We start from the raw sequence: 11,845 nt of genomic DNA on the forward strand, positions 1-11,845 counted from the left end.
GTGTATGAAGAAATATTTGTTGCCAATATTTACAATGTGACGAAATGAAAAACTATATATATATATACACACACACATGTACATATATACACACAGATATATATACACATACACACAGAGAGATATATGTCTCATATTTGTCTAGTAATGTCAGAAATACCTGTATATATATCTGTATACATATATATCTCTGTGTGTCTATATATATGTGTGTGTATACATACATATATGCCATAGGATTTCAATTTTAAAAATAAAAAGGGGGGCAGAGAGAGAATGCTGGAAGCACATTTACTGAAGGGTAGCAGTGGCTAACTCTAGTTTGTGCAGTTACAAGAGATTAAAAAATTATTTTAATAATTTTCTGTTTTTTTCTAGATTTGCTCCCATGACCAAATACTAATAAAAACATTAGCAAATGCAATCTTAAAATAATTATTTAAATTATTATTTAAGTTAACTTAAAAAAATTTTTGCATCTTTAAATAAATTCAAGCAGTTATAGCTCAATAAAGCTGGAAAAAAATGTAAGGCCTTTTTGGTGGCACACGTCCATAGAGGGGTAGAAAAAGAGGCAGCAGCAGGTTGTTCTCCAGCTCAGTGGCTGTATCTCTTCGCCAAGGCAGTGAACCAAGTGTGCCAGCCTTAGCGTGTGCGAGCGTAACTCCCATAATGCTGAGAAACACATCACAGTAGTGGGTTCCTCCTAAAAATGTACATGAGGTAAGCAGATTTTGCACACAGCTCCTACTGAGATCACTGAGCACTGTGGGCGAGGCCTCATCCTAGATCCTTCAGGGAGGTGGAGTTAACAGGACTGTGGGTTGGTCTTCAGGAGACTCTGACCTTCAGGGGCTCTGTGGGCGGTCCTCACACCGGGAGCTGTGTCTCCTAGTCCCAGGCATCGGGGGACAGACACCCTGGAGCATTGCTCCACGGGAGGCATAGCCTTGGGAAGGACTCCTCTTGGGAGGCTCCGTTCCCAGTGCTGGCATCCCCAGTGACCATCTTCTTCCTTTAGCTCCAAAATGGTGGGGACCCCAACTTCTTTTTCTTGGGTTCCTCTTACTCACACAGCTTATACGTGAAGGTATATAATGGCTATTTTTACCAAATTTGGTCATTTTTATTTAGTTGACTTGGTGGGGCAAAGGGAAAGGAGCCATCTCCCTTAACAGAGGGTGCCGATGCTAGGGTCACAGGAGAGAGCAGGGACCATGATTCTTTGCCTCTTGCGGGACTCAGAAGCCCCGGGATGCTCCCCTGCAGGCCTACGGAAAGATAACGAAGTTGGCCAAACCATTCACTGGCCCAGATCAGAGAAGGTGCTTCCTCTCTCTTTTCCTGCCTTTGGTGCCTCTTCACCCAGGAGATCCAGTTCCCCCTGATTGGTTTTGCCACAGGACCATGTTCCGTGGCTTGGCTTCTGTTCATAAAGATCTAGCCGTTCTGGCTGAAACCTGGCCCATCTTGTTCAAACGATCTCACAGTGGCTCACCTTGTGTTTCTAGACAGAGGTCTTTGGCCTTACTTTAACTTCCCCACACTGAGAAGGTTGCTGAGAAAACTTGGCACCACTGTGCCTTGTAGACCTGCCACCCACCACAGGAAATGGATGTGGCACTGAGAAACCAGGCTGGCCCTGCCCACAGCACATAATTACCGGGTTTAATATTTGGATGGTCCAAGCCAGTGCCAGGTCTCTTGTACTTGTAGGAGCCAGGACATAATCCCCCGTCCTTGCTTCCAAAACAAACCGAGGGTGCCTTTATTCTCTGTGTTGATTTCCTTTGATGAGGTTTTCAGGGCCCGATGGATGACTCTTTTCCCTCACCTTGGTCTCTAATTACTGCCCACACTTGCTTCCATCTGTTGTGGTTTCTGAGCTAGGAATGGAAGTGTACTTGGATGTTTTATTATCGCCTTGGAACACGAGCCTAGAAAAGCAAAACATTCCCTGTAATTTCCACTCCTTTGAATTCGTATTCAGCCTTGGTTTTTGCTGAAGCAGCATATGATGCAAAGAACAGACAAGGTCTGGGCTCCTCCCCAAAGTGCCAGTGACCTCCCTGTCTTACCAGGAGTGAAATCAAATGACAAGGCAAGTTTCCACCTTTAATCAGCCATCGATCAGCAAGGAAGTACACACCTACCATTCACCATCAAGACACCAAGGGGTGAGAAAGTCTCCCAGAGGTCAAGGCATTTCCTCTGCCCCCAAGGAGTTGGCCACGCAAACTATGAATTCAAACATCTTCTCCGCACAGACCCATGTGGCCCATAATGAATAGGGCCGATTCTCAACCCAGAAGAAGACACACAGGAACAGGGACTGTGTCGCCTGTACGGTGAGAGCTCGACAAACTCAGAGCAGCTGGAGGTCGCTGTGGACTGGAGGGCTCTGAGAAGGTGACCTAGAAGAGGGGCTATTTGAACTAAATCTTAAAAACCAAGGAAGAGTTATTTAGGAGGAAAGAGAGGGAAGAAATTCAGGGCGCTCCACGCTGTGTAAAAGGAAGGATGAACCTAGCACTCTGGGGGACCCATGCTGTGGCCCCTCCTCTACTTAGAACCTCTTCCAGACTCTTTCCTTCCGTTGCTTTAACTGAGTGGGAGAAGACCTACCCCTAAATCAAGAGATGGCCCAGACCCCTGAAGGCGAAGCAGCCTCTCAATCCCAGTCCCCCACGCCAGCCCCAAGGAAGCCAAAGCAGGCATACTCAGTCACTGAAGTAAAAATAGCTGGTTACAGCAGCTGAGGCAGTGTGGGCGGAGACTGAGGGAGGGAGACAGCACTGGGAGCCCGAGGCCAGCTGGGGCGGAAGGCGGGACAGTGGGGCAGACCCCAGCCAGGGCTGCTGAAGAAGGCTGAAGGTCGGTGCCAGTGCTGAGGCCCTGACGTGTGGTGGGAGGAGGCCAGGTGGCCGGACAGCTCTGTTTGTCCTGTAGGTGTGGGCAGGGAGGCAACTGGAAGGAAGGAGTCAAGGGCTGATTTGCCCCAGCCTCTGGGTTCTGTGTGGAGCCTCCATAGTCCAGTAGAAAGATTTCTGTTTGAAGTGACAGACTACGCCTTCCCTCCCTCCCACGGCTGCAAAAGATTTTATAGTCAAATATCTGCTCACAGAGAGAAAATACCAGGCAGGACGTGTGTGGTGAGTTCTGTGACCTTGGGACCCTGCTCAGTCTCAGAGCCTCTGCAGCATTTCCCTGCACTTGACCTGACATGTCCCATCACTGCCAACCCAGAGCCAGCTCCCTTCAGGCCCCCGCTGCCCTACCCTGCACTCCCCGCTGGTACTTTCTCTCCTTGATCTCGGCTGACAACAGCCCAGGCCTGCCCAGGCTCTTCCCCTGGGTCAGGCCCAGGGAGGAGGAGGAGGGAGAGGGGGAGGGGAAGGGGGAAGCAGAAGCAGCAGCCCAGCACATGGGGACAGTGAACCCAGAGGAGGATGCCAGGAGGGCTCCTGTGCCTGAAACAGGGGCCCTAGGGCTGTCAATTACCTGGAAGCTGGGAGTATTTTGGTCTGAGTGTGATCACCGTGTATTTGTAATCCATTACAGGACTGTAAATCCAAGAGGGCACGTCTGTGGGCTTGACCATTATCTTCCCATCAAGAGGCATCAGGATTTCACTGCCCGGGGAGGTCCCCGCGAAGGTTTTGGGTTCGTCAGTGGAAAGAGAATATGAACTCCATGAATACAAGAGGTTTTGCTGTTTTGTTTACTACGGTATCCTCGGTGCTTGTCACATAGGAGGCACTAAATATTTGTTTACTGAATAAATGATGAGTGAAGAGTGAATTGGGAATCTAAAAATCACCCGATCAAGGCTGGAAGCCTTTTTAAAAGGTTGTAATTGGGGAGAGCTGGGGTAGAAATTTTGCAAAGCCTGAATTCGAGATCCATCCATTCATTTCTTGAGCACTGCTATATGGCAGGCACAACAACAGATGTTTGAGATGCAGAAATGAACCAGATATGACCTCTGTCTTTAAGAGGGTCACAGGAGACTAAACAAAATAAAGGCCAAAAATGCCACTGGAGTTTAATTACACAACAAGCCAATGAGGTCAGTGCTATTATTTGCCCTGTTTTATAATTGAGAAGATAAGAGCACAGAGAGGTTAAGTAATTTGCCTGAGATCACACAGCTAGGAAATGGTGAAGGTAGGCTTCAAATCCAAGCACTCTGGTCCAGAGTTGGAGCTCTTAGCTACCACTCTACATTAGAAAGATAAGAAGGGGAGAGAATCTTTACTGTTTATAAAGGTGTAAAATGCCCTGAAGTTTGCTTTGTCAGGAGTTTTAGAGATCTACAGACAGCAAAACCTCTTCCGTTCTAGGGTCCTGGAGACTGAAAATCTGAAAACTGTCTGGACACTCTTTCCAGAAACATACACGGTTGCAAATGTAATTCTAGGGGTTTGTGGGTCCCCTGCAGCCTATCCATGGACCCATTAGGTCTGTGAACTTGAGGCTAATGGGTCGAAGGTTTCCAATTTGGCCGGAGATGGGGATGGGGGTGGGAGGTGGGTTTGCTAAATGGGACCAAGGTTCTGGTTCTGAGGTCGGGACCAGGCTCAGCTGAGCTGCCTGCCACTCTGCTCAGTGCTTCGGAGATGAGAGCTCCCACTTCAAACTCTGAGCCATCCGGTGCAATTTCTTTACATATTTTCACAAGAAAAGAGGCTTTATTTGGAATGATTTGCCAACATATTATAAATCAAGAGACATACAAAACAGACTTAAAGGAGCCACAGAAACAGAGTTTCAGAAACTGTAAAAATAAACCACTTCCAAAGGACATATAAAGTCAACTCTAGAGAGAAGAACAAATGAAATCAATTCACTTTTCAAGAGGTTACAAATCTAGCTAATAGAAGGCACAGCTCTTTTCTTCTTAAAAAACTGAATCAAGCTAACACTTGAACAGGATTTCAAAGTAAAAACCTTTGGAAAAATCCAGCAATGAAAAGTAACAGCTGTGTCTCTCCCCATCTTGAGTCCCAGACCCTTAAGGTAACTCCTTCTACCTGTTCTGTTTTTACTGCTTCTGGGGGCAAACTCCTGATCTCTAAATAACATGCTTGACGTCTGATGTCCTGCTGTCATAGCAAGGATTCAGGTTATGTCACCACCTCTATGACATCCCTCCCATTTCTTTATAGTTAACTTACTATTTCCCCCTCTATTGCACTGACTGACATTGTAACTTTGAAAATATATGTGCTTAAATCTTTATCTCTTGCTCATTCAACTTCTGACATCTCCCTTGATTTGCTACTTTACAGATGAGAAAATGGATGCTTGGGAGGATGGTCGTTTGCCCAAAGCCACATGGTTGGTAAGTGGAGGAGCTGGGTACAAGCCCAGGTTGGCCCCCAAGCCTGGCTATGGTGCTGTGGTCCCAGAAAACACTTTTGCCTGGCACCTGTCACTGAAGTGGGGTCACCTGCTATTTTTACACCTCTTACTATGCAAAGAGGGTCGAATCCCGAAGGACTCGCTGGCTCGTTAAAATGCCGTATTAGCGGGTGGAGGAGGGGTGTTTACAGAGAAGACGGCAGAGTCCCGTGATTGAGTCCTGGTACTCGGGTGCCCTCTGAGTTCCCTCGTTCTCTTGCTGCAGGGAAGCAGGATTAGAAGAGTTAGTTCCAGGGTAATTTACAGGAATAGGGATGGTTTGGTAGAAGCCAGCTCCGAGGTGCCCCATTCAGCACCGTTATTCAACAGTGGCAAAAGAGAACAACGGAATTGAGGTCAGTAGCTACTTGTCTAGCTTCCGGCCCCAAATCTGGGAGCACATGGGTGGTCTCAGTGGTGTCACCCTCATTGGGTGTCTCTCTCCTCCGTGGCACTGCGGAAGATTGGATTTGTTCTCATCACTCCTGCATGGTTTAGGAACCAAGGCTGACCTGAGCACACCTGATAACAGTTGTTGCTTCAGCTTTTTCAGTTGATCTACTACTTAATCAGAACAAAAAGCCCAACACCCACGTCCACATCTACACAATGGTGTGTATGCTGGAAAACCCGTAACAGCTGGCCCTCCTGCGGGTGGGGAGGGGGCGGATACACAGCCAGTTTCTGTGGTGTAAATACCAGTTCCATAGTTGATTTCAATGGGACGTCATCGGATATGGAATTGGGAAGAGTTCATGCACAGTAGCAATTCATTATAAAATATTTCCACCGTACAGATGTAAAGACAAGGAACCTCAGAAGCATAGATAATAGTAAAATAATTAGGAAGTGAGGATTTTTGAGTATTTATTACTTTAAAAAAATACATAATTGATTTGATCATAAGTTTTTATAATTTAATTTTTAGTAATGGCTTTGTTTAACGACTGGCTCACAAAATTCCTGAAAACTGACCAGCCAGCTCTCATGAGCTGGTACAAACCAGCTCCAGCATGACACTGCTTCTTATTCAGCTTAGGACCCTGCTACCTGGACCAACGCAAGGAGTGAGGAGGCTGGGGTCTATTGTAAGACTATAATACCATAGGTGATCAGCCTGGAAACCATAAACTATCTGGGAGGCGGGCGCTGGTCACACTGAGAGGGAGGCCAGGGTAGGCTGCAGCGTCAGAGATTTGAAACTAGCTGGGCTGAGGTCTTACTCAGTACACTCAGATGTGCAAAATGTCCCGGCTTCATTGTCCATGACTATTCTTATCTTCCGCTAAGGCCTCTGTTTCCTCTTCTGGGGGCAGAAGACTTCCCCTGGTAACTTCCCCTGAGAGATATCTCAAGAAAACTCACATTCTTTTAGTTTAGAACCGTCTCTTCCAGGTTGTCCCAGCCCCTCTTGAATAAAGATTTAGTCTTCCGGATTTCTCCCCATCCACCTTGCATCTTTAGCAAAGATGGCATATTAGTTTGCTGGGGCTACTGTAACAAGAGACCACAGACTGAGTGGCTTAAACAACAGAAATGTATTGTCTCAGTGTTCTGGAGGCTGGAAGTCTGAGGTCACGTGCCAGCAGGGTTGGTTCCTTCCAAGGGCTGGGAGGGAATGATCTGTTCCAGGCGTCTCTCCTTGGCTTGTAGACCAGACCACCTTCCTCCTGTGTCTCTTCCATGGTGTTTTCCTTGAGAGCATCTGTCTCCAAATTTCCCCCTTCTATAAGGATACAAGTCAGATGGACTAGGGGCTCACCCCACCCCAGTATGACCTCATCTTAACTAACCGTGTCTGCTACCACCCAATTTCCAAATAAGGTCACATTCGGAGGTACGAGGGGTTAGGACCTCAATGTATGAATGGGGGTGGGGATGGGGTCACAATTCAGCCCATCACAAACAGTGTTTGGCTGTAGAAGCATCTGAGTGGAAGGGGAGACGACCATGTCCTCGTGGGGGTGGAAGGTCTAGGAATGGGTCTCTGAGTCCCCCTTGGTCCTCACTGCAGAGTGGCTGGTTTGGTGTGGTGTCTGAGCTTCCAGTACCTCCCAAGCACTCATTCAGGTGAAGCTGATCTCACCTGGTTCTTTTGGCTCCTGTGTCCATAGTTTCTCTGGTTCTTAAATTTTGTGGCTTCTCATTGTCCCTCAACTTTCTGTAATCTGATGGTTCTGAGTACTTCCAGCACCCTGTCAGGGGACTGAGACCCTTGGCTGCCGCTGCACTCCCACTGGAGGGTCAGGGCTCTGAGAGACCACCTTGCAGCCTGCCTACCTCGCCACCATCTTCAGCCTGGGAGGCCTGTGTTGAATGTGGACCTTCCCTCAGGTGCCTGAGGGAAGAGGGACAACCCCAGTGCTCTGGGAGCCGTCTAGACTAACCCACCAGTGTTTCAAGCACAAGCGGGGAGTGGGACGTGCCCCTCCCACGCACGCGATCTGCCTCTCTTCCTCCTCTTCCCACCGCTTTCCCACACGGGAGGTACTATCTACCGTCCCCTAGACGAGAAGGTACTTAAGTTTTCTTTTCCTACAGTTTGTAGTAAATGTCAACGTGGAGTGCTCTAAGCAATACTTTTGTTAGTTAAAGGGAGCTTTTGGAATTTAGGGGAAAAAATGTTCTACTAAAACAAAAGTCTGGCTTTCAAAATCAGTGGTCACAAGTTTTTGATCATGCATCCCCACCCTCCAGTAAAATAATTTGAATATATGCATATATTATATTTGATATATCTGCGCATCGTATATGTATGCCTTTACATTTATTAGTGTATTAATATACTGCATGCTTTATAAAACATCCATCCAAAAATAGACACTTTAAAAGATAAGATAATGGATGGACCTAGGGATTATCATACTAAGTGAAGTAAGTCAGACAAAGACAAATATATATGATATCACTTGTATGTGGAATCTAAAAAATAGTACAAATGAAGTTATTTACAAAGCAGAAGCAGACTCAGAGAAAACAAACTATGGTTACCAAAGGGAAGAAGGAGAAGAGATAAATTAGGAGTATGGGATTAACAGATACACATCACTATATATAAAATTGATAAATAAGGACTTACTGTACAGCACAGGGAACTATATTCAATATCTCATAATAAACTATAATGGAAAAGAATTGGAAGAAAAAGAATATAGATACATATGTATAACTGAATCACTCCGTTGTACATCTGCCACTAACACAATACTGTAAATCAACTATATACTTCAATTTTTTAAAAGATAAGATAAACATGAAAATGGTGGTGAGTGCTAATATTTTCTTTCTGCACCCTGGCCACACCTCACTTTGGAGGCAACTATCACTACTGTTGTCTGTCAAGGGATCAAAAAAAATAACAAACAAAGAATTTGGCAGCCGAAGCTGAGCAGTGACCTGGTTGTCCTCACTGGCATCTCTTGGTCCCTGAAGCATGGAAACCTGTTGATTAAATGGACGGAGAACCACAGAACATCATGATTTAAGTGGAAAGAAAAACATAGCAGTTTAATGTGTATTCAGAAGTGTCATTCCCATGACAAGGGAACCATGCCACGGGCCGGCCCTGATCACCCAGGCCTGAGAGCAAAATAAGCTGCCTCTTTGTCGCCCACGACAACATTCCCTTTGTCATCACGGGAAGATGGACGGGGGTGTGTTGTTGTCTCCTTCCCTCCCCGGAGCCACTGGACAGCCAGGGTGCCTGTCAACCAGAGAAGCGTGTGGGCAGCCGAACCTGTAGATGTATGTCAGGGGCAGGAGCTGCCAGGAGTGCTGAGTTCCATGTGCTGGGAACAAAAAAGGGCGTGGAATCTGAATCTGAGCTTTACATCAAGTAAAAGTTGCTAACTCAGTGGCAGTGTTAGAGGAAGAGGCTGTCTACAAGGTAGAAAATATACTGTTTAATTTTCAAAACATTATTCATTTTGTTTAAAGTAGAAAGTACGTAATTGTATATTTTGAATATTTAGAAAGGATTAAAAATATTTTTAAAAGTCAAGATGTAAATGATTCAAGTTTAGAGCTCTATTTGACTTTTTAAAATGACGTTCTTACCAATTGATTTCTCTTGCTGCAAGTTGGATGACACTGTGATTCTAATAAGGTTCCCTGTTGACATAGTACAAGTCATATAGCTTTAAAAAATATAGCACTGATATCTAATTTTGAGAATTAACAAACTTAGACATTCTCTAGCGTGCTATATCAAAGAAGAAGCCACCATATTTGGGAATTGTATCCACTGCTCTTAGGGCCACTTTTGGATAAATATTTAAGTAAACACACTCATTTGCCTGGAAAAAAAAAAAAGACTCGTGTCCCAGAGGCTGACCAAATCCCCCTTTGAATAGTGTACTGCACTGCATGAACGTCTCCAAGTCAGAATACTCGTCCTGACTGTAGGACTGGAACATACAATCCTTCCAAGTACAGCGTTTCCCACAGGGAAGCATTTGACAACCCAGGAAGTCAGGGGATTGGACTGTAAGAATGAGCTCCTTGCATATCAGTAAAAACCTGAGACAAGTATTATGGGGACTTTTGGAGATTTCCAGTCTCTGGTCACTTCTCCAAGGTTTGTGATGCTGGTTTACTCTGGCGTAACTGTAGTGGGATCAAGTGGAAAGGGCAGGAAGGTCTTGAACCGGAGCTTGAATTCTGGTTTAAATCCTGGCTGGTGCTTATAAGTTTGGTGACCTTGGACAACTTAACTTTGTGGAGCCTCAGTTTCCTATCCATAAAATGGCCCAATACTAAACAAAATGATGTATACAAAGTGTCTATTACATCACATGGCACTCAGTAGGCATTTAATAATCTTGATAAAAGTTAGCTGATACTGGACTTATTAAAAGCTTTTCCTAGGGGGAGGGTGCAGCTCAAGTGCTAGAGCACATGCCTAGCAAGCTCAAGGTCCTGGGTTCAATCCCCAGTACCTCCTCTAAAACTAAATAAGCCTAATTACCTCCCCTCTCAAAACAAACAAACAAACGAAAAAGCCTTTCTCCTAAATTTCCTAGCATCTCCTGCCTGGATGATGCCTGTCCTTCTAACCAAAACTCAGAGGCTGGCTGGCCGGCTTTCTTTCTTTCTTTCCTAACGACTTCAACTTTTAATAATGGAAACAATTTACCATTCCAGAAATGGTTTTAGGGAAGAAAAATCTTTCCCATAAAAATAAACTTACACTCATCACAATTACAAATTGTGTAATTTTTTTACTTCTGCAATTTAAAATGCTCCTCTGAGGGGAGGAGGGTATGGCTCAGTGGTAGAATGTGTGCTTAGCATGCACGAGCTCCTGGGTTCAATCCCCAGTACCTCCATTAAATAAATAAAACCCTAATTACCAGCACTCCCCTAAAAAAAAAAAACCAAATAAAATGCTCCTCTGCAATACTGCCCTTCTGTTTAGCCTCTTCCCTGCACCACCACATATTGAGGAGAATACAGTATTACAGCAAGGCTTAGGTAGTTTAATTTAACATAAGAATTCATACAATGATTTATTTTTTAAACTTTGGCCTGTGAGTCATTATTAAAGTGGACTGTTATTTAAAAATGAAATTTCTCAGACTGTTTAGCTTTCTAATTAACTTTATACATAATTCAGCTTTTGCATATAAAAATGTTTTACATTGTCATTAGGAAAATTACCAGAGAGTGTCTTACCATATTTATCTACACACTTGTCAGTTCCCAGTTCCCATGAAGCAGCCCCTCTTCACTTCCATAGCATTTATACCCCAGTTTGATGCTGTCCCTGCTACATTTACATTTTTAATAGGGAGCGCTAGAAAATCTGACCATTCTCAAAATTGAAAGTATATCTCCAGTACTAAGATGTCAGGCTGTGTGACAGATGGAGGCTGTGAGTGGGAGATGAGATACTTCCCACTGTTGCTTGTGGTTGAACTTGCAGTAGCTGCCTGTTGGCTATGCAGGCACAGACCTGGCAAAGCCTCCGTCAGTCCTGACGGGTCTTCCTTACAGTCAGCAGCTGCAGCCATTGGTTACTCCTTTGGGTCCCAGGATTTTTCTGAGACAGCTTGGCCTCCCTCACAATCTCCTCCAGGAAATGTGCTTGGTTCTCCCAGGAGAATTACAGCTCAGAAGGATAGAGCTGAATGGCAGGAGCTGGCTTTAAAGGAAGTGGGGCAGCAACGTGGCAGTAGGTGGTGGGGTGGTGGGACAGGTGGATGAAGGTGAGGGTTGGAAATAATCTTCCTGGGGGTGTTTGTGGAAGGACAGACCCATTGGGAACATCACAGTGAGGGGTTCAGGCAGTCAAGGGCATCCGGGGACAGGAGAAGGGAAGCACCCGGTTTTACTTCTTCACGGAAGTACCTTGATTATTTTTACTAAAATGTTTTGAAAATAAAATGTAGAAAAAGGCAAAAAAAAAAAAAAAGTCGAATCCAGGCCGGTGGTACAATTGGTC

At 45.2% G+C, this 11,845-nt stretch overlaps 1 long non-coding RNA gene across 1 annotated transcript; it reads left to right on the forward strand.

Annotated features, from left to right (window-relative positions):
* Positions 1-1,712: 1,712 nt before the first annotated feature.
* On the forward strand, positions 1,713-5,741 carry LOC105086189 (uncharacterized). Its single transcript, XR_010380997.1, has 3 exons — positions 1,713-3,152; positions 3,562-3,663; positions 5,292-5,741. It is a non-coding gene; the product is annotated as an uncharacterized LOC105086189 (long non-coding RNA).
* The last annotated feature ends 6,104 nt before the right edge of the window (positions 5,742-11,845 follow it).

Source organism: Camelus dromedarius, chromosome 5 (assembly GCF_036321535.1).
Source record: "Camelus dromedarius isolate mCamDro1 chromosome 5, mCamDro1.pat, whole genome shotgun sequence".
Lineage (NCBI taxonomy): Eukaryota > Metazoa > Chordata > Mammalia > Artiodactyla > Camelidae > Camelus > Camelus dromedarius.